The 11,216-nt window shown below is 41.5% G+C and overlaps 1 pseudogene; it reads right to left on the bottom strand.

The window, feature by feature from the left end:
- Nucleotides 1-8,861: 8,861 nt before the first annotated feature.
- Nucleotides 8,862-10,480, bottom strand: LOC141505666 (transcription initiation factor TFIID subunit 6 pseudogene; annotated as a pseudogene).
- Nucleotides 10,481-11,216: the final 736 nt, after the last annotated feature.

An 11,216-nucleotide genomic window follows, 5' to 3' on the forward strand; every position in this document is an offset into this window, starting at 1 on the left:
ACTAGAATATGGTACAGCTCCAAATCCTTTCAGGCTCCTAAGAGTTGACCTTAGGGAAGGTTGTCTCCTGTTTGGGGTTGGTGCCTCCTCAAACAGAGAATGGCCCAGACTGAGTTCCCTCCAGTTTATATAGGGTCTAGAAGTAGATTGCAGAGGTGAGTTCTCACTTAATTCAAGTAATCCTATTAGCAATAGGCTTAACACCCAACCTAGAAAACAAAAGAAAAGAAAATGCACTGGCAGTCATGAACATTAAGACCCATTACCACTAATAGAACTTTTTCCCTCCTCTGTGAAAATTAATCACAAAAAGTATTTAAGGATCTATAGAGTTTCTTGAAAAACCAAGAGGGGCCAACTTCAGGTGATTGTCTATGGGGATATAGCTTTGTCTACCCCAAGTCCTTCTCCAAGGGAAAAGATCCCCTTTCCTTTAAACTCCCATGATAGGACCTTGAGGTGCTGCCTGCCCTTCTCTGGACAGTCTCCCCCAAGGCCCTTAATGCTAAAACATGGTGGCCACCACTGAACACTTGACTGTAAATGTGCTCTTGGGGATTGGCCATGACACCTTTTTTCTAAGAAACACAGAGGAAGGATTGGAAGGGACCTTAGGGGTATTTGAGACAATCCTGGTCTCCACCCTTCATTTATAAAGCACAAAATTGAGGTTCAGAATAGGTAAAGGAAGTGTATAGAGCATGGAACCTGGAGTCAGGAGTACCTGAATTCAAATCTGTCCTCAGACACTTAATAATTACCTAACTGTGTGGCCTTGGACAAGCCACTTAACCCCACTGCCTTGCAAAAAAACAAAACAAACAAACAAAAAAACAGAATAAAGGACATCTTAGAGCCCATAGGGAGGAAGCTTTAGGAGAAGAACCCAGGTCCTTGGCTCCAAATCCAGAGTCTTTTCCAGTCTCCCTAGCACCCAAGGGGCTAAAGTCATTCTGAAAATGTCAGTGTCATCACCAAGGTGGTATAAGGAGAAAGGCTGAGCTCCCAGGCCCTGTCTCTATTGGCCCCAGGTCAGAGAAAGACAAAATATTTCTAGAAAAAACAATGCTGTTAATCCACCATATAGATGGGGAATGAGAGACTCAAGAGGGGAAATGTCTGACCAGGTAGTTCTAGATAGAAGCAGGTCAATTGCTTCCTTTCAGTTCAGCAACCCCGGTCACTTCAACAAACACTTCTATTCTTTTGCATCCAGGGATTCAGGGCCAAGAATCTTAATGGAGATAAGCAATTTTCCATTTCCTCCTCTGGATCTCCAGCCTCAGGTTCCTTCAGGAACTGGACTACAATTCAACCATGCTCAACAAGCTAACACCAAGGTGCCACAAAGTGAATCCATTAAAACCTAAAACATTGACGCCCAAGACCTCCTCTTACCTTTTCTCTTGGAGACAGTGGCTGGAGATGGTCCTGTTGAAGCTGCCTCCTCCAACCAGGAGTTTCTCAGACTGAGTTTCCTCAGGTTTATCTAGGCCTTATAAGTAGACTGGAGCAGTGAGGCTTCACCTAATCCCAGCAATTCTATTGGATGCCTGCTTAACACCTTCCCTAAATTAAGCCCTAGCAATCATGAACACAAAATTCCCCTTACCATTCTTGGACACCTCACCTTTCTCTGTGAGGATTAGTCAGAAAAAGTTTTGAAGATCTCTAAAATTTTTGGAAAAGACAAGTAATCTTCAGGTGTTGGGAACAAACTCATTAGCACCTCCTTGTCTATAAAATCAATCATTTTTCATGTATTTCTGGATCAGTTCTTGTCCTGCTAGGCATTGTACTAGGCTCTCCTTACAGGTCACAATCCAAGGGATCCTGCCCTCAAAGGACCTTTCTACACATACATTCACTTTATCAGATCCTTAGACCCTAATAGAATACAATATCATAGGATATAGGCTACAGGAAGTTCAAGCCAAAATCTTGAAACAGAGAATATCAGGTCTGAAAGGGACCTGAGGCATTGAGTAATTCATAATGGAAAGGGTCACAGACCCTTGGAGGTCAGGGCTGGAAACCACAAAGAACATCAGAGGGAGGAGTGACATAAGCTTGTCTTGGCTCATTCTCTTCTCTTACAAAGCAATAATGTACAGCTACATTGCCTGGGTTCCTGAAAAATAACAGGTTTTCCATTTCTCCCTTAGAATCCAATGTAGGTGATTGATAGCTGCATCATCTGGGGAAATAGGTAATAAAGTAAATGTGTTTTTCTAAGTTAAGGATATTTTTGTACATTTCTTTGGGAGTTTGACACCCTTGTTTTAGTTACCCTTGTTTGACACCCTTCATTGGTCAGAACCAAATTCCTATCATCTTTATTTCTTTGCTAAGAAACCCCTACAAATTCCTGTTTTTCTATCTCTTCCTCTCTCACTCACTCACAAACTCACATACCCTGTTTAACCATGTTGTAAACATATGAGTTAATTTTTTACTTACATTTTATTTTTTCTCCAATTAGATATAAAAACAATTTTTTTGCATTTAAAAAAAATTTTTTTAGTTTTTCAACATTCACCCATTTGCAAATTTCAGTTACACATTTTTTTGCTACTTTCCCCTTCCCTTCCCACTCCCCTTGGCAGTGAACAGACTGGTAAAAGTTGTCCGTGTACATCTTTGTTTAACATTTATATATTAATCATTTTGTGTAAGAGGAATTAGGGCTAAGAGGAAAAAAGAAAACCATGAGATAGGAAGGAAATGTATAAGATAATTTTTTAAAAACTGAACATAGATTCAGATTCTGTGGTTTGTCCCCACCCCCATGTGGATGGCACTGTCTCCCAGAGTCTTCCTTGATCTCTGAACTGTTAAGAATAGCTGCATCCATCATAGTTGATCAACTCACACAATGTTGGTGTTACTGTGTACACTGTTCTCTTGGTTCTGTTCACTTCACTCAGTCTTTCCAGGCTTCTCTAAAGTCCAACCACTCACGATATCTTACAGAACAATAGTATTCTATAACATCCAAATACCATAACTTGTTCAGCCCTTCCCCAATTGATAGGAATCCCCCTCAATTTCCAATTCTTTGCCACTACAAAAAAAGAACTGCTATGAATATCCTTCAACATGTGAGACTTTTCCTAATTTTTTGTGATTTCTTCTGGATACATATCTAGTATTGGTATTGCTGACTCAAAGGGAATGATCAGTTTTAATGCTCTTTAGGCATAGTTCCAGCTTTCCAGAACCCAGACACTTGTTTTTTAGGATTTTTGCAAGGCATTGGGGTTAAGTGGCTCGCCCAAGGCCACACAGCTAGGTCATTATGAAGTGTCTGAGGCCGGATTTGAACTCAGGTACTCCTGACTCCAGGGCGGGTGCTCTAGCCACTGTGCCACCTAGCTGCCCCTAAAAGCTGCCTTGTTTTTCAAAGACATTAATCAGAATTCAAAACTGGGCAAGTCTCTTAAGCTCAGGAGCTAAAGCTGGTCCCAATGCGCTGCAGACTGGATGCCTGGGCTCAGTTCTTTAGCACAGTTACAGAGCCTATGTAAGCCTGAAGGAACTCAGCTGAGCAAATCCCTCTGGAGGAGGCAATTGGAAGAAGAGCATCAACCATCAAACAGGAGGAAACTTCTCTTACTTAAAATTTTAGAAGTCTGGGTTCCAGGGCAGCTTAGGTGGCACAGTGGCTAGAGCACCGGCCCTGGAGCCAGGAGTACCTGAGTTCAAATCCGGCCTCAGACACTTCATAATGACCTAGCTGTGTGGCCTTGGGCGAGCCACTTAACCCCAATGCCTTGCAAAAACAAAAAACTCTAAAACACAAACAAAAAACAAACAAACAAAAACAAGGCAGCTTTGGGATCTGCAGAGTTCTTTGTGGCCCTGGACAAAAGGCATCATTAGCTCTTTGTAACAAACTATTTAGTAGCTATTTGAACATCAGTCATTCAATTCCAGTAATTCTGTATCTAGGAGGCTTGACCCTGATTGCCCAGGGACTAAATGTTAGTGACTTGTACAAGTTCTTTTGTTCTCTTCATCCAAGGCCTCAGACTGCTCCCCACTTCTGCACTCCCCTCCACACACCTATTTCTAAAGATTACATAGAGAGATTTGGGGTGGGGGTGAGAGGTTCCTGAACCAGGCTGAATGGCATCACCTGAGGTCTTGTACCCCATCTCTGTCTGAGGGTCCTAGAACACCCAAGTTAGTAGGACCTCAGGGCAAACAATATGCTGCCCCATTCCTGAAGAAGAGTCCCTCACAACAAGGTAGCCAATAAGATAGTTACCCAATCTGGACCTGCAGACCTCCAGTAGCTACCTTTAGCAGTATCTTCTTTTTTTTTTTCAATTTAATAATTTATTTTTCTCCAATTATATGTAAAAAAATTAACTTTATTTTTTCAAATTTTCAGTTCCAAACTCTCTCCCTCTTGTCCACCTCCCCATTGCAAAGGTAAGCAATTTGATAAAAGTTATACCCCTAGAGTCATTCAAAGCTTCCATGTAAGATGTGCTATGGAAGAAAACACACCCACAGACCTCTCTCAGCCCGCCACCCCCCAAAGGGAAAAAAAAAAAGGAAAGGAAAACTATTTTGGACCTACATTCAGTCTTTACCAGTCCTTTTTTGGGAGATGGAAAGCAACTTTTGTCATGGAATGTCTTAGATGATTCTATGACTGAGAACAGCTAAGTTATTTACAGTTGATCTTCATATAATATTGCTGTTATTGTGTATAATTGTCTTCTATGAATTCTGCTCCTGTCATGTCTTCTCTAGTTTTTCTGAAAGCATTCTACTGGTCATTTCTTTTCATAAAATAGTATTTTATCACAATGATATACTACAAATTGATTAGCCATTCTCCAATTGATAGATAATACTTCAATTTCTAATTCTTTGCTATCATTAAAAAAGCTGCTATAAATATTTTTGAACATATTTCTTGTGGGGCTTTTTTAATCTCTTTAGGGTACAGACGAAGTAGTGATATTTCTTGATTAACATGTATGCCCCATGGCATAATTCCAAGTTGATCCACAAAATGGATGGATGGATCAGTGTACAAATTATTCAACAATGTATTGGTGTCTTAATTTTTCCATATCCCCTCCAATATTTATCATTTTTCTTTTCCATCATATTAGTCAATCTGATAAGTACAGGGTAGAAGCTCAGAGTTTTTAAATTTTTTAAATTTGGGTTTCACTCATCAATAGTGATTTGGAGCATTTTTATGTGTCTGTATATAACTGATGACTTAATCTGCACACTGCTTGTTCATATCCTTTGACCGGCTATCAATTGAGGAATGACTCTTCTATAAATTTGACTCAGTTTTCTAAATATTTGAGAAATGAGGTCTTTATCAGAAAAACTTGCTTTAAGATTTTTTCATAAATTTCTATATCTATGTACATATATATTTTTTTCTTCCAACCTATTTTTTCCCATTTATCCTATGCTCTCCTTTTTTATGCTGTCAATTCTCAAACTGTCTCAAAAAGTCAATTCTTACTTTTACCTCCCCCAATCTGGTCTTCCTTCTATCAGTTCCCCCCACCACATCTTCTCATCCCCTTTCCTTTCTACTTTGCTGCATGTTAAGATAAGAATTCTAGACTCAACTTGTCAGCATTTTTTTTAAGTTTTTGCAAGCAAATGGGGTTAAGTGGCTTGCCCAAGGCCACAGGTAGGTCCAGGGCCGGTGCTTTATCCACTGCACCACCTAGCTGCCCCTTGTCAGCAGTTTCTAATAAACCCTTTAGCACCTACTTCTAGATCAAATGGTGAACCAGTTGCTCTACTACCAAGGCCAGAGCTTGACTCTGCAGATGCAAGTCAAAGAGGGAAATAATTCCTACTTTCCATGAACTGCTACTCTAATGAAGACAACAAATACAAACAAAAAATATCTAAGTCAAATGTACAAATATTACGTATGCATTTGCATATCTAACAAATAATAGTTGAACCATGTTTTGTCTTATTCAATGTTTCCTATGACCATGGCTATTTTTTTTCTATTGTGATCTTTATATCTTGAACTCTGGGAGGTAGAGTAGAGAAACCTGGAGTCCTATGTTCAGATCTCACCAGGAAATCAACCTGTCACAGTGACTATACAATCTATGTAGCCTTGGAGGTGTTACTGGGCCCTTTTGGTTCTCAACTTCCTTTTCTGTGCAGTGAACAGATGTCCTCTGAAGCCCCTTCCAGAAAGCTACCTGCTGGCATTCTTGCCTGCAGAGTCAAGACCCATATCTATCTACAGGCAGGGGATTTGGACAAGAGGATCTTAGGTCATTTGAAGTTTCAGCATCGGGTGAAGAAGTTTAGGGTTCCATTCCATTCAGTTCTATTCCACACCATGAAAGGAATGTTCTAGGAGAAATTCATTCCTTCCTAGGAAAGCTCCTCAAAGGTAAGGAGATGCCTTTCTTTATGCCCCTTGCTCTGGCACTGTCCATAGTCCACAATAAGCGCATAATTCCTGCCTCTCAATTGATTGATTCTATACTGGACTTTGAATATGCAAAGATCAAAAGGAAAAATACCTTATCTTCTCCTGATTTCATGCTGAATTGCCTGGTCCATGAGAAACTGGCAACTCCACCCTTACTGTGTTTGGGTTAGGGAGGTCCTTTTTCTTCTTCCTTCACATGCATTCATATGATGTAGATATTTATCCAGATACTACTGAAGCTCTTGGGACCAAAAGAGCAAAGACAACAGATGCTCCCTGTTCTCCAGCTGTTTAGGTTTACATGTAAATAGCTTGAGCCTTAGGATGGAAGAGGATAAGACTTAAGTCCTGCCTGTTCCTCCTTCCTAGCATGCAATACACCTCAGTGCTGCCTGTGAGCATCCCTAATTTCCTTTCAATTCTATTCAAACGACACCTTCTCCTGGATGTCTTTCCTGGTCCCCCCACCTTGCTGGTAGGTGTCTTGTCTATCTATATATGCACCTGCTGTCTCCCTTTTCATAAGGTAAGCTCCTTGAAGGCAGGAACAGCTTTAGTTTTTAATTTGATTTTGATTTTTTCCTTTGTATTCCAAGGAGTGAATGCTCCTTCATTAAGAGATTTATTCCTCTTCTGAACAAATCCATCATTTTAGCAGTATCTTAGGTCTAGGACCCAGGAGCATAGGCATATTCTCTAAACATCTCTTGGACCCCAGAACAAATAGGACTTTCGCATCATACCTAGGTCAAATCCCAGCAGGTCATTTTGATCTCTGCCTCTTCTTCCGGGGCTCTTTATTCCTGGACCAGGGAGTGAGGCTGGAGATGACCATAGAATCACTTCATATATAATATTTGTTTTGGAGATATTTGTTCCAATGTGATTGATATATTGGGGAACAATTTGAACAGAGCTCCAATTTCACATGCTTAGGTGTGATTTCATCCCAAAGAAACAATGAGGATGAAGAAGATGACCAATTCCCACGAACTGACAACCTGCACTCCTTTCTGAAGGCTACTTGCATCCTCAAATTTCAGATCTTTTTCAGATTAAATGGCAGATTTGTAAGTTCTCTTCTGGTGTGATAGGAGTTGTGGGCAGGGGAGGACTGGTCCTGACTCAAGAACTGCCATGGGGTTGGATGCTCAGTCCCCACCCCAGATTTGCTGTCCCCTGAGAAGAAGGAGCAGCGGCAGCAAATAAGCATTTATATAATACCCACAACATGACAAACAATGTACACATATTATTTCATTTGAAAGGTCCCTTTAGCCTTCAGTCATCATGTTTCCTAACCCTGTCAGGGCTCTGAGAACCTGCTGTTGTTTTTTATTATTTGTTTTTCAGTTGTGATTATTATGTCTGACTTTGTGTCCTCATTCGGGGTTTCCTTGTTAAAGATCCTGGTTTTTCATTTCCTTGTCCAGCTCACTGATAGAAGAGGAAATTGAGACAAATAGAGGGTCACACAGCTAATAATTAGAATTGACTCCAGGCTGGCCTCTTCCTCCATATTGCCACCTAACTGTCCCTCTATTTATCATAGCATTATATATTTCATAATCTTTTAACACATTTAAAACTGTGCTACCCCTTTTGTGTAGTTCCTTTTCTTTTTATGTATCCCTGATGAAGCTTTTGAGCATGATAACCCCACCTCATTTCCCCCCATAAACCCTGTGGTCTTTATTCTTGAATTTTGCATAATTTTGAGACATTTAGGAATATGTCCTATTTACAGAAGGAATGACTTCATATAATACATACCCAGTACATTTATTTAGTATCTACTTTGTGTAGAGCATTGTACTAGATACTAGGGGAAATAGCAACTTTCTAAACAAGACATGACTCCTCATAAACCCGGACAGACCAATAGAGGAATAGCGGTAATTCACAAAATTACTCTATAAGTACATCTAGCAATAATAGCTATCGAGCTTCTCTCTTTGTTGACCCATCAGTGACATCACAAATCCCATGCAAGTATCAAAGTGTAACAACATCCTGGAAGGATGGGAGGGAGGAATGACCTGGATCTTCATGGGATTCTGGGATTTTTTACATTCTATCTTCAAGAAAATATCATAAGGTTTGGGTGGGTGTGAGGTAGAAGAGAGGGAATAAATGGATCTTTCCCAGATATGGAAGGAGCAGTCAAGTTGACAAAAAAACAACTAAGAAGGCCAGGGTTATTTAGTTTTTAATTTTTATTTTGAATTTATCAAATAAAATAAAATGTTCTATCTTGATAGAACAGATAAAAAGGATCAGACATGAAAATATAGCTCTTGTCTGTTTAAATTAATCCTAAATTCAACCTCCAACTTACAAAGCTGTCTGTCTGGACTGCCTTCTGCTGAGAATAGTTTTCTAACAACCAGACAGAAAGATATAAGACCGTTCAAGATGGCAGCTTGCTCATATGGCAGTAGGTCAACACAGAAGTGGGAAATGTTGAGGAAATGATAGTCTTTATTGCTCTATATTTGATCTTCAGTTGGAGAGAGTGAGACCTTTGGCTGCCCGGTGAAATGAGAGGTTGACTGGGGGCTTTGGAGAGGCTCATCTCAGCTGGAGTTGAGTGACCATCAGTGTGGTTCTTTTAACCTGTGGGACTTGCAGGGCAGCCTGGGCCCGGGCCTTGACCACATGGGAGCACAGAAGAGGTCCCAGGGAACCAAAGTCTGTCAGAAAAGCATCTTGATGATCTGGTGGTGGTCGAAGCTTTGCCAGCACTGGGGCACAGTGTTTCAAAAGGAGGCTCCGCACGTGATCAGCTCCAACCCGGTCAATGTTGCTCAGCACCGGGCCATCTAGGACACTGAAAATCCATTCTCCTTCCTGCTGAAGCCGTGGGAGAATCAATGTTTCAATCACCTCTTGTCCAAGCTCCGCCAAGCCAGCGATAGAGCCATAGCGGGTAGTCCAGGGAGTCTTCTCATCTACCCAGATCTTGGTAAAGGTCTTTGTGATCCGGGCCTGGATGTTGTTGGTTGTTGTACCAAAACTTTTGCAGATCTGAGCTGCCAGGCCAGCTGCAAAATCCCTGAGAGCCCAGTGATTTTCCACATCTGGTCGAAGACACAGCTGTCGGCTCACGATACAAGTCATCACAGCAGGAATCAGCTCATGAACATATTTCTCTATGGAAAGGGTTGGATTCTTTATCAGAGCCCTCACCATGCGCATCAGATAGATAAGGAGGGCCAGGTTACTCTGAGCCACATTCACCCGTACCCCCTCAGAGATGAAGGTACTGAATCTGGGCAGTATCTGATCGAGGCCAGGGTCTATGGCAAGGCTCTGGAGAGCTTTTGCTCTCTTGTCCTCACATGTACCTACACAGGCCTCGGTGATCTCCTTGTAGTAAATCTGCTGCTCCACAGACAACTCATGAAGACTTGGAGATATCAGTCTCACTTGGGCAGTCTCCAACAGTGGTGGATTTTTCTTTTCATTCCCATTCCTATCAGCCCAGGCAACCCTTTTGTCTTTCAGTCCATCCTCTTGCTGATCTGGCTTTGTCAGCTCTGTTGCTTCAGCCTTTTGTTCTTTGGGTGCTGGTGCTGGGGGTGGGTTCTCTGGGATGAGCGGCTGAACCCCCTCAATACTCAGCCAATGAGCTTTGAGGCAGACATCAGGAGGGACACGGGGTAAGGGGACATTAATGATGTCACTCAATTCAACTTCTTTCTCCTTGTAGAAATAAAATTCTTGATTCCCACCAGAAGCACCTTGGAATGGGATGGATTCTTCATCATGGAAGCCAAAGAGGGGCTCAATATTCTTCAACTTCAGTGCATGGTCTATATCACCTGTTGTGAGCTTCCGCCGTTTGCCCATGTGCATAAATTTCAGAGCCTCCTGTGCAATCTGCTTAACTCGGTAACTAACTTCATCCACTAAAAGCTGGAGGGCTTCCTGGGGCATTTGAGCAATGCCCACAGATTCTGCCATAGCAGTCATCGACTCTAAGGGCAACTTAGTGTTGCTTAATTTTGGGGTTTTTTCTTTTGTCATCCTGAAAGATGGCACCTTTCTGAGGACCAGAACCCAGGTTTCCCCTGAAATTTAACCTCAAAGAGAGGGCCTCTTGCTAGGGGGTTGGTACTCCTCTTTCAGCTGCCTCCTCCAACAGTGAGTGGCTGAGATTGAGTTCCCTCATTAGATAGCCCCTGTAAGTAGCTAGGAGAGGTGAGTTCACACCTGATCCCAACAAACCTATTGGCAACCTACTTAACACCTTAGCTACTTAAGCATTAGCAGTTGTGAACACAAAGACCCTAATCAGTTCTGGACCTCTTTCCTTCCTCTGTGAGGATTAATCAGAAAAAGTTTTTTGGTTTTTTTTAGGTTTTTGCAAGGCAAACGGAGTTAAGTGTCTTGCCCAAGGCCACACAGCTAGGTAATTCGTAAGTGTCTTGAGATCATATTTGAACCCAGGTACTCCTGACTCCAAGGCTTTATCCACTAGGCCACCTAGCCACCCCCAGAAAAAGTTTTGAAGAATCTTTAGAGTTCTTCAAAAAACCAGGTAAGAACAGTCATCTTCTGGTGTTGGGAATTGTCAAAAGTGTGATAACAATAACCATTAAAATTACCATAAGTTTTCACTGCTTTTGGTCAAAGGTTGATTTTCTTAGCTATAGTGAGGAATGGAATGTGTCCTCCTCTAGACTTAGAACAAAAGAAAGACTTGTCCCTACCCTCCTGGTACTTAAACTCATAAAAAATGGTGCCTCCCTCAGGCTAGATA

The sequence above is a fragment of the Macrotis lagotis genome, chromosome 1, assembly GCF_037893015.1.
Source record: "Macrotis lagotis isolate mMagLag1 chromosome 1, bilby.v1.9.chrom.fasta, whole genome shotgun sequence".
NCBI classification, from domain to species: Eukaryota; Metazoa; Chordata; class Mammalia; order Peramelemorphia; family Peramelidae; genus Macrotis; species Macrotis lagotis.